This window comes from Camelus dromedarius, chromosome X (assembly GCF_036321535.1).
Source record: "Camelus dromedarius isolate mCamDro1 chromosome X, mCamDro1.pat, whole genome shotgun sequence".
NCBI classification, from domain to species: Eukaryota; Metazoa; Chordata; class Mammalia; order Artiodactyla; family Camelidae; genus Camelus; species Camelus dromedarius.
Genome location: NC_087472.1, coordinates 77,147,798 through 77,164,227, shown reverse-complemented (window position 1 = coordinate 77,164,227; position 16,430 = coordinate 77,147,798). Strand labels below are relative to the sequence as shown.

Here is a 16,430-nt window from a genome sequence, read left to right as displayed (position 1 = left end):
TTTGACTGTGTCCTGAGACTTGTAGTGCACTGAGCATTGTGCCAGGTTAAGAGAGTGCTACACAGAGGTTTTATTGCCACCAGTCAACGCTGCCGTTTCAGTGCAGACAAAGAACAAGTGTGGCTTTGTGTTTCAATAAAATGTGATTGCGGGGGGACCGAGAAAGGCCTTAATAAATGAAAGTGTGCCAAAAATGGTAGTTACACAGGTATTAATTCTCTAGTGGTAATTTCTTTTTCCTTTAAATTAAAGTATAGTTGATGTACGGTATTAGGTGAGTTACAGGTGTACAATATAGTCATCCACATTTTTAAAGGTTTTAGTCTGTTTATAGTTATTATGGAATATTGGCTATGTTTGCCATGTTGTACAATATAACCCTGTAGTTTATTTTATACCTCAAGTTTGTAGTTCTTACTCCTCCCCCAGTATATTACGCCTCCTCCCTTCCTTCTCCTAAGTAGCCAGTAGTTTGTTCGCTGTATGTGTGAATCCGCTTCTTTTTTGTTATATTTACTGGTTGTATTTTTCAGATTCCACATGTAAGCGATATCATACAGTATTTGTCTTTGTATGTTTAACTGATTTCACTTAGGTCAATATGCTGCAAGCCCATCCCTGTTGCTGCAAACGGAAAATTTTCTTCTCTTTTATGGCTGAGTAGTATTCCATCGTATATATGTACCACTTCTGTATCCCTTTGTTGATGGACACCAGGTTGCTTCCGTATCTTCCCAGTTGTAAATAGCGCTGCTCTGAACATTGGGGTGCGTGTATCTTTTCGAGGTAGTTTTTTTTTTTTTTCTTTTGGATATATGTCGACGATTGGAATTGCTGGGTCATATGGTTGTTTTTTTTTTTTTTCTTTCGGTTTTGGAGTATTTTGAGTAATTTTTAGTCACACGCTGGCCATTTTGAATAATAGGTTATGACTCTCGGTGTTGTGTAAATCCTATTGAGTATATTGCCATTTCTGTTTTAGCAGGCATTCTGCTGGCAGCCACCACAGGCCTGGTCTTGGTGGTGGGCTTGGAACAAGGGAGGACGGTGGGCAGGGGAGGGGAGGGGGTGACTCTTGGGGGCATTATTTGCATATCTGAGCCCTGAAGGCACCAGAAGTGCCACAGAGCACAGATCCAGGAATCTCGGTGGGGGCCCCTAGAGGGCGGGGAAACCGGCTCACGCGGCTGAGGCAAGACACAGTGCGCATGCCCGGGGCTGCCCGCCTTTCCATCGGCCCTCGGCGTGCAGCGTGTGCAACGCGTTCTGGGTGCGGAGCTGTGCACATCGCGTCTCACCGTCTGGGTTGTTTCTACTCGGCTGCGATCTCCTGGTAGGTCCACAGATCCGTCCTGCCGGGAGTTTAAGTGTGCGTGAGTGTGATGGGGAGCTAGCAGGCTTTGCACGGATCGGGGCTGCGGGGGGTCATTGTGCGATCTGTGGCCTCTGAGGAGGAGGGTCCCCGGGGTCGTTGTCCTCACAGATGCGGCGACAGCCGTTGCTGTCGTGGTGGCATGGCTGGGAGAAGGGAAGATGGTGGGCGGTCGAGGGGTGGGGGTCAGATGAAGATGGGGTGACTCTTGGGGGTGTTATTTGAGTTATCTGAGCCCTGGAGGCACCAGGAACTGTCCACAGAGCAGAGATCCGGGAATCCTGGAGGGGTCGCGTGGAGGGCGGGGAAACCGGCCCACGCGGCACAAGAGGGAGTTGGTGCGCATGCTCGTTACTGCTCGCCTCCCATCGTCCCTCGTCGTGCAGCGTGTGCAGTGCGTTGTGGGTGCTGGGCTGCGTGAATGGAGTCTCACCGACTGGGCTGTTTTTACTCAGCTGCAATCACCTGTTAGGTCACAGATCCGTCCTGCCGGGAGTTGAAGTGTGCGTGCGTATGAGCGGGAGTCAGCGGGCTTCGGGCGGTGCGATCTGTGGCCTTGGAGGAGAACGGTTTTCGAGGTCGTCGTCCTTCTCACAGGTGTCACTGCCGCCATGGCTGTCGAGGTGGCAGTGGGAACAGGGGGACAGTGGGAGGCGGACGGCAGGGAGTCGGGTGAAGACGGGTTGAGCCTTGAGGGCATTATTTGCGGAATCTGTGTCCTGGAGACACTGAAAGTGCCGACAGTGCAGAGAATCCGAAGTCGCCACTGGGGCCCCTGGGTAGGGACAGGGGACAAGGTGACGGTAGAGGAAAAGCCTAGAAACGGATGGATGTGTGGTTTTGACTGTGTCCTGAGACTTGTAGTGCACTGAGCATTGTGCCAGGTTAAGAGAGTGCTACACAGAGGTTTTATTGCCACCAGTCAACGCTGCCGTTTCAGTGCAGACAAAGAACAAGTGTGGCTTTGTGTTTCAATAAAATGTGATTGCGGGGGGACCGAGAAAGGCCTTAATAAATGAAAGTGTGCCAAAAATGGTAGTTACACAGGTATTAATTCTCTAGTGGTAATTTCTTTTTCCTTTAAATTAAAGTATAGTTGATGTACGGTATTAGGTGAGTTACAGGTGTACAATATAGTCATCCACATTTTTAAAGGTTTTAGTCTGTTTATAGTTATTATGGAATATTGGCTATGTTTGCCATGTTGTACAATATAACCCTGTAGTTTATTTTATACCTCAAGTTTGTAGTTCTTACTCCTCCCCCAGTATATTACGCCTCCTCCCTTCCTTCTCCTAAGTAGCCAGTAGTTTGTTCGCTGTATGTGTGAATCCGCTTCTTTTTTGTTATATTTACTGGTTGTATTTTTCAGATTCCACATGTAAGCGATATCATACAGTATTTGTCTTTGTATGTTTAACTGATTTCACTTAGGTCAATATGCTGCAAGCCCATCCCTGTTGCTGCAAACGGAAAATTTTCTTCTCTTTTATGGCTGAGTAGTATTCCATCGTATATATGTACCACTTCTGTATCCCTTTGTTGATGGACACCAGGTTGCTTCCGTATCTTCCCAGTTGTAAATAGCGCTGCTCTGAACATTGGGGTGCGTGTATCTTTTCGAGTTAGTTTTTTTTTTTTTTCTTTTGGATATATGTCGACGATTGGAATTGCTGGGTCATATGGTTGTTTTTTTTTTTTTTTTTCTTTCGGTTTTGGAGTATTTTGAGTAATTTTTAGTCACACGCTGGCCATTTTGAATAATAGGTTATGACTCTCGGTGTTGTGTAAATCCTATTGAGTATATTGCCATTTCTGTTTTAGCAGGCATTCTGCTGGCAGCCACCACAGGCCTGGTCTTGGTGGTGGGCTTGGAACAAGGGAGGACGGTGGGCAGGGGAGGGGAGGGGGTGACTCTTGGGGGCATTATTTGCATATCTGAGCCCTGAAGGCACCAGAAGTGCCACAGAGCACAGATCCAGGAATCTCGGTGGGGGCCCCTAGAGGGCGGGGAAACCGGCTCACGCGGCTGAGGCAAGACACAGTGCGCATGCCCGGGGCTGCCCACCTTTCCATCGGCCCTCGGCGTGCAGCGTGTGCAACGCGTTCTGGGTGCGGAGCTGTGCACATCGCGTCTCACCGTCTGGGTTGTTTCTACTCGGCTGCGATCTCCTGGTAGGTCCACAGATCCGTCCTGCCGGGAGTTTAAGTGTGCGTGAGTGTGATGGGGAGCTAGCAGGCTTTGCACGGATCGGGGCTGCGGGGGGTCATTGTGCGATCTGTGGCCTCTGAGGAGGAGGGTCCTCGGGGTCGTTGTCCTCACAGATGCGGCGACAGCCGTTGCTGTCGTGGTGGCATGGCTGGGAGAAGGGAAGATGGTGGGCGGTCGAGGGGTGGGGGTCAGATGAAGATGGGGTGACTCTTGGGGGTGTTATTTGAGTTATCTGAGCCCTGGAGGCACCAGGAACTGTCCACAGAGCAGAGATCCGGGAATCCTGGAGGGGTCGCGTGGAGGGCGGGGAAACCGGCCCACGCGGCACAAGAGGGAGTTGGTGCGCATGCTCGTTACTGCTCGCCTCCCATCGTCCCTCGTCGTGCAGCGTGTGCAGTGCGTTGTGGGTGCTGGGCTGCGTGAATGGAGTCTCACCGACTGGGCTGTTTTTACTCAGCTGCAATCACCTGTTAGGTCACAGATCCGTCCTGCCGGGAGTTGAAGTGTGCGTGCGTATGAGCGGGAGTCAGCGGGCTTCGGGCGGTGCGATCTGTGGCCTTGGAGGAGAACGGTTTTCGAGGTCGTCGTCCTTCTCACAGGTGTCACTGCCGCCATGGCTGTCGAGGTGGCAGTGGGAACAGGGGGACAGTGGGAGGCGGACGGCAGGGAGTCGGGTGAAGACGGGTTGAGCCTTGAGGGCATTATTTGCGGAATCTGTGTCCTGGAGACACTGAAAGTGCCGACAGTGCAGAGAATCCGAAGTCGCCACTGGGGCCCCTGGGTAGGGACAGGGGACAAGGTGACGGTAGAGGAAAAGCCTAGAAACGGATGGATGTGTGGTTTTGACTGTGTCCTGAGACTTGTAGTGCACTGAGCATTGTGCCAGGTTAAGAGAGTGCTACACAGAGGTTTTATTGCCACCAGTCAACGCTGCCGTTTCAGTGCAGACAAAGAACAAGTGTGGCTTTGTGTTTCAATAAAATGTGATTGCGGGGGGACCGAGAAAGGCCTTAATAAATGAAAGTGTGCCAAAAATGGTAGTTACACAGGTATTAATTCTCTAGTGGTAATTTCTTTTTCCTTTAAATTAAAGTATAGTTGATGTACGGTATTAGGTGAGTTACAGGTGTACAATATAGTCATCCACATTTTTAAAGGTTTTAGTCTGTTTATAGTTATTATGGAATATTGGCTATGTTTGCCATGTTGTACAATATAACCCTGTAGTTTATTTTATACCTCAAGTTTGTAGTTCTTACTCCTCCCCCAGTATATTACGCCTCCTCCCTTCCTTCTCCTAAGTAGCCAGTAGTTTGTTCGCTGTATGTGTGAATCCGCTTCTTTTTTGTTATATTTACTGGTTGTATTTTTCAGATTCCACATGTAAGCGATATCATACAGTATTTGTCTTTGTATGTTTAACTGATTTCACTTAGGTCAATATGCTGCAAGCCCATCCCTGTTGCTGCAAACGGAAAATTTTCTTCTCTTTTATGGCTGAGTAGTATTCCATCGTATATATGTACCACTTCTGTATCCCTTTGTTGATGGACACCAGGTTGCTTCCGTATCTTCCCAGTTGTAAATAGCGCTGCTCTGAACATTGGGGTGCGTGTATCTTTTCGAGTTAGTTTTTTTTTTTTTTCTTTTGGATATATGTCGACGATTGGAATTGCTGGGTCATATGGTTGTTTTTTTTTTTTTTCTTTCGGTTTTGGAGTATTTTGAGTAATTTTTAGTCACACGCTGGCCATTTTGAATAATAGGTTATGACTCTCGGTGTTGTGTAAATCCTATTGAGTATATTGCCATTTCTGTTTTAGCAGGCATTCTGCTGGCAGCCACCACAGGCCTGGTCTTGGTGGTGGGCTTGGAACAAGGGAGGACGGTGGGCAGGGGAGGGGAGGGGGTGACTCTTGGGGGCATTATTTGCATATCTGAGCCCTGAAGGCACCAGAAGTGCCACAGAGCACAGATCCAGGAATCTCGGTGGGGGCCCCTAGAGGGCGGGGAAACCGGCTCACGCGGCTGAGGCAAGACACAGTGCGCATGCCCGGGGCTGCCCGCCTTTCCATCGGCCCTCGGCGTGCAGCGTGTGCAACGCGTTCTGGGTGCGGAGCTGTGCACATCGCGTCTCACCGTCTGGGTTGTTTCTACTCGGCTGCGATCTCCTGGTAGGTCCACAGATCCGTCCTGCCGGGAGTTTAAGTGTGCGTGAGTGTGATGGGGAGCTAGCAGGCTTTGCACGGATCGGGGCTGCGGGGGGTCATTGTGCGATCTGTGGCCTCTGAGGAGGAGGGTCCCCGGGGTCGTTGTCCTCACAGATGCGGCGACAGCCGTTGCTGTCGTGGTGGCATGGCTGGGAGAAGGGAAGATGGTGGGCGGTCGAGGGGTGGGGGTCAGATGAAGATGGGGTGACTCTTGGGGGTGTTATTTGAGTTATCTGAGCCCTGGAGGCACCAGGAACTGTCCACAGAGCAGAGATCCGGGAATCCTGGAGGGGTCGCGTGGAGGGCGGGGAAACCGGCCCACGCGGCACAAGAGGGAGTTGGTGCGCATGCTCGTTACTGCTCGCCTCCCATCGTCCCTCGTCGTGCAGCGTGTGCAGTGCGTTGTGGGTGCTGGGCTGCGTGAATGGAGTCTCACCGACTGGGCTGTTTTTACTCAGCTGCAATCACCTGTTAGGTCACAGATCCGTCCTGCCGGGAGTTGAAGTGTGCGTGCGTATGAGCGGGAGTCAGCGGGCTTCGGGCGGTGCGATCTGTGGCCTTGGAGGAGAACGGTTTTCGAGGTCGTCGTCCTTCTCACAGGTGTCACTGCCGCCATGGCTGTCGAGGTGGCAGTGGGAACAGGGGGACAGTGGGAGGCGGACGGCAGGGAGTCGGGTGAAGACGGGTTGAGCCTTGAGGGCATTATTTGCGGAATCTGTGTCCTGGAGACACTGAAAGTGCCGACAGTGCAGAGAATCCGAAGTCGCCACTGGGGCCCCTGGGTAGGGACAGGGGACAAGGTGACGGTAGAGGAAAAGCCTAGAAACGGATGGATGTGTGGTTTTGACTGTGTCCTGAGACTTGTAGTGCACTGAGCATTGTGCCAGGTTAAGAGAGTGCTACACAGAGGTTTTATTGCCACCAGTCAACGCTGCCGTTTCAGTGCAGACAAAGAACAAGTGTGGCTTTGTGTTTCAATAAAATGTGATTGCGGGGGGACCGAGAAAGGCCTTAATAAATGAAAGTGTGCCAAAAATGGTAGTTACACAGGTATTAATTCTCTAGTGGTAATTTCTTTTTCCTTTAAATTAAAGTATAGTTGATGTACGGTATTAGGTGAGTTACAGGTGTACAATATAGTCATCCACATTTTTAAAGGTTTTAGTCTGTTTATAGTTATTATGGAATATTGGCTATGTTTGCCATGTTGTACAATATAACCCTGTAGTTTATTTTATACCTCAAGTTTGTAGTTCTTACTCCTCCCCCAGTATATTACGCCTCCTCCCTTCCTTCTCCTAAGTAGCCAGTAGTTTGTTCGCTGTATGTGTGAATCCGCTTCTTTTTTGTTATATTTACTGGTTGTATTTTTCAGATTCCACATGTAAGCGATATCATACAGTATTTGTCTTTGTATGTTTAACTGATTTCACTTAGGTCAATATGCTGCAAGCCCATCCCTGTTGCTGCAAACGGAAAATTTTCTTCTCTTTTATGGCTGAGTAGTATTCCATCGTATATATGTACCACTTCTGTATCCCTTTGTTGATGGACACCAGGTTGCTTCCGTATCTTCCCAGTTGTAAATAGCGCTGCTCTGAACATTGGGGTGCGTGTATCTTTTCGAGTTAGTTTTTTTTTTTTTTTCTTTTGGATATATGTCGACGATTGGAATTGCTGGGTCATATGGTTGTTTTTTTTTTTTTCTTTCGGTTTTGGAGTATTTTGAGTAATTTTTAGTCACACGCTGGCCATTTTGAATAATAGGTTATGACTCTCGGTGTTGTGTAAATCCTATTGAGTATATTGCCATTTCTGTTTTAGCAGGCATTCTGCTGGCAGCCACCACAGGCCTGGTCTTGGTGGTGGGCTTGGAACAAGGGAGGACGGTGGGCAGGGGAGGGGAGGGGGTGACTCTTGGGGGCATTATTTGCATATCTGAGCCCTGAAGGCACCAGAAGTGCCACAGAGCACAGATCCAGGAATCTCGGTGGGGGCCCCTAGAGGGCGGGGAAACCGGCTCACGCGGCTGAGGCAAGACACAGTGCGCATGCCCGGGGCTGCCCGCCTTTCCATCGGCCCTCGGCGTGCAGCGTGTGCAACGCGTTCTGGGTGCGGAGCTGTGCACATCGCGTCTCACCGTCTGGGTTGTTTCTACTCGGCTGCGATCTCCTGGTAGGTCCACAGATCCGTCCTGCCGGGAGTTTAAGTGTGCGTGAGTGTGATGGGGAGCTAGCAGGCTTTGCACGGATCGGGGCTGCGGGGGGTCATTGTGCGATCTGTGGCCTCTGAGGAGGAGGGTCCCCGGGGTCGTTGTCCTCACAGATGCGGCGACAGCCGTTGCTGTCGTGGTGGCATGGCTGGGAGAAGGGAAGATGGTGGGCGGTCGAGGGGTGGGGGTCAGATGAAGATGGGGTGACTCTTGGGGGTGTTATTTGAGTTATCTGAGCCCTGGAGGCACCAGGAACTGTCCACAGAGCAGAGATCCGGGAATCCTGGAGGGGTCGCGTGGAGGGCGGGGAAACCAGCCCACGCGGCACAAGAGGGAGTTGGTGCGCATGCTCGTTACTGCTCGCCTCCCATCGTCCCTCGTCGTGCAGCGTGTGCAGTGCGTTGTGGGTGCTGGGCTGCGTGAATGGAGTCTCACCGACTGGGCTGTTTTTACTCAGCTGCAATCACCTGTTAGGTCACAGATCCGTCCTGCCGGGAGTTGAAGTGTGCGTGCGTATGAGCGGGAGTCAGCGGGCTTCGGGCGGTGCGATCTGTGGCCTTGGAGGAGAACGGTTTTCGAGGTCGTCGTCCTTCTCACAGGTGTCACTGCCGCCATGGCTGTCGAGGTGGCAGTGGGAACAGGGGGACAGTGGGAGGCGGACGGCAGGGAGTCGGGTGAAGACGGGTTGAGCCTTGAGGGCATTATTTGCGGAATCTGTGTCCTGGAGACACTGAAAGTGCCGACAGTGCAGAGAATCCGAAGTCGCCACTGGGGCCCCTGGGTAGGGACAGGGGACAAGGTGACGGTAGAGGAAAAGCCTAGAAACGGATGGATGTGTGGTTTTGACTGTGTCCTGAGACTTGTAGTGCACTGAGCATTGTGCCAGGTTAAGAGAGTGCTACACAGAGGTTTTATTGCCACCAGTCAACGCTGCCGTTTCAGTGCAGACAAAGAACAAGTGTGGCTTTGTGTTTCAATAAAATGTGATTGCGGGGGGACCGAGAAAGGCCTTAATAAATGAAAGTGTGCCAAAAATGGTAGTTACACAGGTATTAATTCTCTAGTGGTAATTTCTTTTTCCTTTAAATTAAAGTATAGTTGATGTACGGTATTAGGTGAGTTACAGGTGTACAATATAGTCATCCACATTTTTAAAGGTTTTAGTCTGTTTATAGTTATTATGGAATATTGGCTATGTTTGCCATGTTGTACAATATAACCCTGTAGTTTATTTTATACCTCAAGTTTGTAGTTCTTACTCCTCCCCCAGTATATTACGCCTCCTCCCTTCCTTCTCCTAAGTAGCCAGTAGTTTGTTCGCTGTATGTGTGAATCCGCTTCTTTTTTGTTATATTTACTGGTTGTATTTTTCAGATTCCACATGTAAGCGATATCATACAGTATTTGTCTTTGTATGTTTAACTGATTTCACTTAGGTCAATATGCTGCAAGCCCATCCCTGTTGCTGCAAACGGAAAATTTTCTTCTCTTTTATGGCTGAGTAGTATTCCATCGTATATATGTACCACTTCTGTATCCCTTTGTTGATGGACACCAGGTTGCTTCCGTATCTTCCCAGTTGTAAATAGCGCTGCTCTGAACATTGGGGTGCGTGTATCTTTTCGAGTTAGTTTTTTTTTTTTTTTCTTTTGGATATATGTCGACGATTGGAATTGCTGGGTCATATGGTTGTTTTTTTTTTTTTCTTTCGGTTTTGGAGTATTTTGAGTAATTTTTAGTCACACGCTGGCCATTTTGAATAATAGGTTATGACTCTCGGTGTTGTGTAAATCCTATTGAGTATATTGCCATTTCTGTTTTAGCAGGCATTCTGCTGGCAGCCACCACAGGCCTGGTCTTGGTGGTGGGCTTGGAACAAGGGAGGACGGTGGGCAGGGGAGGGGAGGGGGTGACTCTTGGGGGCATTATTTGCATATCTGAGCCCTGAAGGCACCAGAAGTGCCACAGAGCACAGATCCAGGAATCTCGGTGGGGGCCCCTAGAGGGCGGGGAAACCGGCTCACGCGGCTGAGGCAAGACACAGTGCGCATGCCCGGGGCTGCCCGCCTTTCCATCGGCCCTCGGCGTGCAGCGTGTGCAACGCGTTCTGGGTGCGGAGCTGTGCACATCGCGTCTCACCGTCTGGGTTGTTTCTACTCGGCTGCGATCTCCTGGTAGGTCCACAGATCCGTCCTGCCGGGAGTTTAAGTGTGCGTGAGTGTGATGGGGAGCTAGCAGGCTTTGCACGGATCGGGGCTGCGGGGGGTCATTGTGCGATCTGTGGCCTCTGAGGAGGAGGGTCCCCGGGGTCGTTGTCCTCACAGATGCGGCGACAGCCGTTGCTGTCGTGGTGGCATGGCTGGGAGAAGGGAAGATGGTGGGCGGTCGAGGGGTGGGGGTCAGATGAAGATGGGGTGACTCTTGGGGGTGTTATTTGAGTTATCTGAGCCCTGGAGGCACCAGGAACTGTCCACAGAGCAGAGATCCGGGAATCCTGGAGGGGTCGCGTGGAGGGCGGGGAAACCGGCCCACGCGGCACAAGAGGGAGTTGGTGCGCATGCTCGTTACTGCTCGCCTCCCATCGTCCCTCGTCGTGCAGCGTGTGCAGTGCGTTGTGGGTGCTGGGCTGCGTGAATGGAGTCTCACCGACTGGGCTGTTTTTACTCAGCTGCAATCACCTGTTAGGTCACAGATCCGTCCTGCCGGGAGTTGAAGTGTGCGTGCGTATGAGCGGGAGTCAGCGGGCTTCGGGCGGTGCGATCTGTGGCCTTGGAGGAGAACGGTTTTCGAGGTCGTCGTCCTTCTCACAGGTGTCACTGCCGCCATGGCTGTCGAGGTGGCAGTGGGAACAGGGGGACAGTGGGAGGCGGACGGCAGGGAGTCGGGTGAAGACGGGTTGAGCCTTGAGGGCATTATTTGCGGAATCTGTGTCCTGGAGACACTGAAAGTGCCGACAGTGCAGAGAATCCGAAGTCGCCACTGGGGCCCCTGGGTAGGGACAGGGGACAAGGTGACGGTAGAGGAAAAGCCTAGAAACGGATGGATGTGTGGTTTTGACTGTGTCCTGAGACTTGTAGTGCACTGAGCATTGTGCCAGGTTAAGAGAGTGCTACACAGAGGTTTTATTGCCACCAGTCAACGCTGCCGTTTCAGTGCAGACAAAGAACAAGTGTGGCTTTGTGTTTCAATAAAATGTGATTGCGGGGGGACCGAGAAAGGCCTTAATAAATGAAAGTGTGCCAAAAATGGTAGTTACACAGGTATTAATTCTCTAGTGGTAATTTCTTTTTCCTTTAAATTAAAGTATAGTTGATGTACGGTATTAGGTGAGTTACAGGTGTACAATATAGTCATCCACATTTTTAAAGGTTTTAGTCTGTTTATAGTTATTATGGAATATTGGCTATGTTTGCCATGTTGTACAATATAACCCTGTAGTTTATTTTATACCTCAAGTTTGTAGTTCTTACTCCTCCCCCAGTATATTACGCCTCCTCCCTTCCTTCTCCTAAGTAGCCAGTAGTTTGTTCGCTGTATGTGTGAATCCGCTTCTTTTTTGTTATATTTACTGGTTGTATTTTTCAGATTCCACATGTAAGCGATATCATACAGTATTTGTCTTTGTATGTTTAACTGATTTCACTTAGGTCAATATGCTGCAAGCCCATCCCTGTTGCTGCAAACGGAAAATTTTCTTCTCTTTTATGGCTGAGTAGTATTCCATCGTATATATGTACCACTTCTGTATCCCTTTGTTGATGGACACCAGGTTGCTTCCGTATCTTCCCAGTTGTAAATAGCGCTGCTCTGAACATTGGGGTGCGTGTATCTTTTCGAGGTAGTTTTTTTTTTTTTTCTTTTGGATATATGTCGACGATTGGAATTGCTGGGTCATATGGTTGTTTTTTTTTTTTTTCTTTCGGTTTTTTAGTATTTTGAGTAATTTTTAGTCACACGCTGGCCATTTTGAATAATAGGTTATGACTCTCGGTGTTGTGTAAATCCTATTGAGTATATTGCCATTTCTGTTTTAGCAGGCATTCTGCTGGCAGCCACCACAGGCCTGGTCTTGGTGGTGGGCTTGGAACAAGGGAGGACGGTGGGCAGGGGAGGGGAGGGGGTGACTCTTGGGGGCATTATTTGCATATCTGAGCCCTGAAGGCACCAGAAGTGCCACAGAGCACAGATCCAGGAATCTCGGTGGGGGCCCCTAGAGGGCGGGGAAACCGGCTCACGCGGCTGAGGCAAGACACAGTGCGCATGCCCGGGGCTGCCCGCCTTTCCATCGGCCCTCGGCGTGCAGCGTGTGCAACGCGTTCTGGGTGCGGAGCTGTGCACATCGCGTCTCACCGTCTGGGTTGTTTCTACTCGGCTGCGATCTCCTGGTAGGTCCACAGATCCGTCCTGCCGGGAGTTTAAGTGTGCGTGAGTGTGATGGGGAGCTAGCAGGCTTTGCACGGATCGGGGCTGCGGGGGGTCATTGTGCGATCTGTGGCCTCTGAGGAGGAGGGTCCCCGGGGTCGTTGTCCTCACAGATGCGGCGACAGCCGTTGCTGTCGTGGTGGCATGGCTGGGAGAAGGGAAGATGGTGGGCGGTCGAGGGGTGGGGGTCAGATGAAGATGGGGTGACTCTTGGGGGTGTTATTTGAGTTATCTGAGCCCTGGAGGCACCAGGAACTGTCCACAGAGCAGAGATCCGGGAATCCTGGAGGGGTCGCGTGGAGGGCGGGGAAACCGGCCCACGCGGCACAAGAGGGAGTTGGTGCGCATGCTCGTTACTGCTCGCCTCCCATCGTCCCTCGTCGTGCAGCGTGTGCAGTGCGTTGTGGGTGCTGGGCTGCGTGAATGGAGTCTCACCGACTGGGCTGTTTTTACTCAGCTGCAATCACCTGTTAGGTCACAGATCCGTCCTGCCGGGAGTTGAAGTGTGCGTGCGTATGAGCGGGAGTCAGCGGGCTTCGGGCGGTGCGATCTGTGGCCTTGGAGGAGAACGGTTTTCGAGGTCGTCGTCCTTCTCACAGGTGTCACTGCCGCCATGGCTGTCGAGGTGGCAGTGGGAACAGGGGGACAGTGGGAGGCGGACGGCAGGGAGTCGGGTGAAGACGGGTTGAGCCTTGAGGGCATTATTTGCGGAATCTGTGTCCTGGAGACACTGAAAGTGCCGACAGTGCAGAGAATCCGAAGTCGCCACTGGGGCCCCTGGGTAGGGACAGGGGACAAGGTGACGGTAGAGGAAAAGCCTAGAAACGGATGGATGTGTGGTTTTGACTGTGTCCTGAGACTTGTAGTGCACTGAGCATTGTGCCAGGTTAAGAGAGTGCTACACAGAGGTTTTATTGCCACCAGTCAACGCTGCCGTTTCAGTGCAGACAAAGAACAAGTGTGGCTTTGTGTTTCAATAAAATGTGATTGCGGGGGGACCGAGAAAGGCCTTAATAAATGAAAGTGTGCCAAAAATGGTAGTTACACAGGTATTAATTCTCTAGTGGTAATTTCTTTTTCTTTTAATATAAGCATAGGGGATGCATGTATTAGCTAAGTGATACGTGTAAAATATAGTGAATCACATTTTTAAAATTTATAGTGTGTTTAAAGTTATTATAGAATATTGACTGTATTCCTCGTTTTGTACAATATGTCCTTGTAGCTTAATTTATAGCTAATTATTTGTAGCTCTTACTCCTCCCCCTGTACATTGCCCATCTACCACTCCTTCTCTACACTAGTAACAGTAGTTTTTCTGAATTTTGGTGAATATAGTGTTGTTTTTATATTGAGGTGTTGTATTTTCTAGATTCCATATATAAACGATATCATACAGGATTTATCTTTCATTGTTTAACTTATTTCACTCACGTAACATGCTGCAATCCCATCCATAGTATTGCAAATGGCAAAGTTTTGTTCTTCTTCATGTCTGAGTAGTATTCCATTTTATGTATATGTGTGTGCGTGCAACGTCTCCTTTATCCGTTTGTCTGTTGATGGACATTTATGTTGCTTCTTTGCTTGGCAGTTGTACGTAATGCTGGCATGAACATTGGGGTGCATGTATCTTTTTGAAATAGTGTTTTTCTTTCTTTTCAATAGATCCCCAGGAGTGGAGTTGCTATGTCATTATGGTAGTTCTATTTATATTTTTTGAGACCCCTTTACTGTTTCCACAGTGGCTGCAGCAATTTACTTTTCTAGCAACAGTGTGTAACGGTTTCCTCTTTCCCACATCCTCCCCAACACATGTTGACTTTTGACTTTTTAATAATAGCCGTTTTCTCTAGTGGTGTTTTCATAAAGTCTCTATAATGGTCAATCAACTTGTGAAAGCAAACTCTTTCAGAAATGTGCTCTTCTCTTCCCAGGTGCCTTATGTTGATTTTCCTGTCAGCTTGGGCATGACATAAACAATTGCTTTTGCAAATTTCCACATTTTGTGTGATTGGGAAGCACACAGGATAAAATTACTTTCACACTTATTTTCAAACTATTTTCAATATTCAAAAATCAGTGTGCATCACCATTTGGGCATGGAAGTGTTCAATTATATTCATTCTAATAAATGCAATTTCCAAATCACAATATTGTATTTTCAGTGGGAAATATGAGTTGGAGCATAAAATCAACGTACAAACCTAAGGAAAGAGGTTATGATGAAGGATGTGACAATCCAGTTGAGCCTGTGGTTGTAAGTGCTTTAACAGTTGATTTTTTTGGTGGGGGAGGGGTATAGCTCAGTAGTAGAGTGGGTGATTAATATGTACAATGTCCTGGGTTCAGTCCCTAGTACTTCCATCAATAAATGAATGAACATTTGATGTTTTTATTAGTAGAAATTATATTTTGTGAAAAGATGTTGAACTAACACAGACGCACTTTGAAAGGTCTTCTGTGTGATACAGAACGTTGATCCAGGAAGATGACATTCTGATGTTGTCTTGATGGGTGCTGTTATATTCCCTGGGAATATAACTGATGACTTCCTTCCCATACTTATAAACAACGAATTCACACATCCCTCCCAACATTGAGTAAAATAGCTTCCAAAATCCTTGTAACTTTTCTTAGAGCAGCGTCTCTGTTGGAAAAGTAAGTTTATTAAAGTAAGTATACCAACTAGTATTGAAGAAGTAATTTTAGATTTGCTTATAGTCAAATATATCTCTGTATTCTGTATATTTATTTTGTTGACATTTAATGGTAACAAAACTTTTTATTTGCACACACATATGTGTAGGCCCACGGTGATAAGCAACCTGAAGAATGGGAGCCACCAAGTACAAGTCAGGACATTAGACCTGGTGAAGAGGAAAAGGATGAAGGAGCATCTTCATTTCAAGGTGAAGGGAAATGGAAGAGAAATGCCTCTTTTGGGTGTGTGTGTGTGTGTATGTGTATGTGTTTGTTTGTGTGTATGTGTGTGTTGTGTATGTGTATGTCTCATACGTGGTGATATGCCAATAAGAGAAAGAAAGAAAACAGTAGAAATGGATTCCAAACACTGCCTGAAAATTGGCTGGAAAATTGAAGAGAGTACAGTTTGCAGCTTCAGCCAATCCTTCACTAGAATACATTTCCTCCATTTTATAAATGCAAAAATTGAAACTCAGGGATCGTGTTTAATAGAGAGCACTTGACTCTTGATGACAAAATTTGTATTTCATTGCAAAGTTTGTGTATTACTGCAACCTATGTTATTGTGAAAAAAAAAAAGGTGAATGATTTTGCTTAACACTCAAATGTGTGTACTATAATTCAGCTCCGTTTTGGCCCAGGAGTAGATAGGTCAAGTGGAGCAGGATGGAGACTTCAGAAATGAATCATGAATGATGGCCACTGTTAATTGATATTTTTAAATGGTAAATTAGATAAAAGCTGGGTAATTCAGGATACTGGCGTACAAGTAGCTGTTTTTATAGAAAATTAATGCAGCTTTTAAAAGGTGGGTGTATACTTCTATGGTCAGAAAAATCAAAAGATTAATTATTTTAAGATTAACATGAGACAAATTATTTTTCCTGGATATCTAGTATTTTGAAGCAAAACATTTACATAACTCCAGCCACTGTTAAATGATTCTAGACTGTAACTGACAACAATGCTGATTCATTTCTTTCCACCTGATTTCCTTTATGCTCACTGCTAGACAGTGTATATGCTGTTATTCATAAATAATTTTGCTATTAATTTTGGTACTTTTTTCTACATGGGTTTCACTTGTGGAATGTTGCATATAGGACCCTTGGACCTAAATATAGCGTTAGTTTTTCTTTTTAATTGAAGTGTAATCGATTTGCAAAGTTGTGTTAATTTCTGGTGTAAAGCCTAGTGATTTAGTTATGTATATAAATTTTCATATTTTTTAATTACAGACTATTACAAAGCATTGAATATAGTTGCCTGTGCTGTACATTAGGACCTTGTTCATCT

At 47.9% G+C, this 16,430-nt stretch overlaps 1 long non-coding RNA gene across 2 annotated transcripts; it reads left to right on the top strand.

Moving 5' to 3' along the window:
• The first annotated feature begins 12,246 nt into the window (after positions 1–12,246).
• On the top strand, positions 12,247–15,483 carry LOC135320154 (uncharacterized). 2 transcript variants are annotated; one of them, XR_010379403.1, is made up of 3 exons: positions 12,247–12,391; positions 14,597–14,688; positions 15,238–15,483. It is a non-coding gene; the product is annotated as an uncharacterized LOC135320154 (long non-coding RNA). The 2 variants fall into 2 exon arrangements; XR_010379404.1 differs by lacking the exon at positions 12,247–12,391 and adding an exon at positions 12,919–12,933.
• Positions 15,484–16,430: the final 947 nt, after the last annotated feature.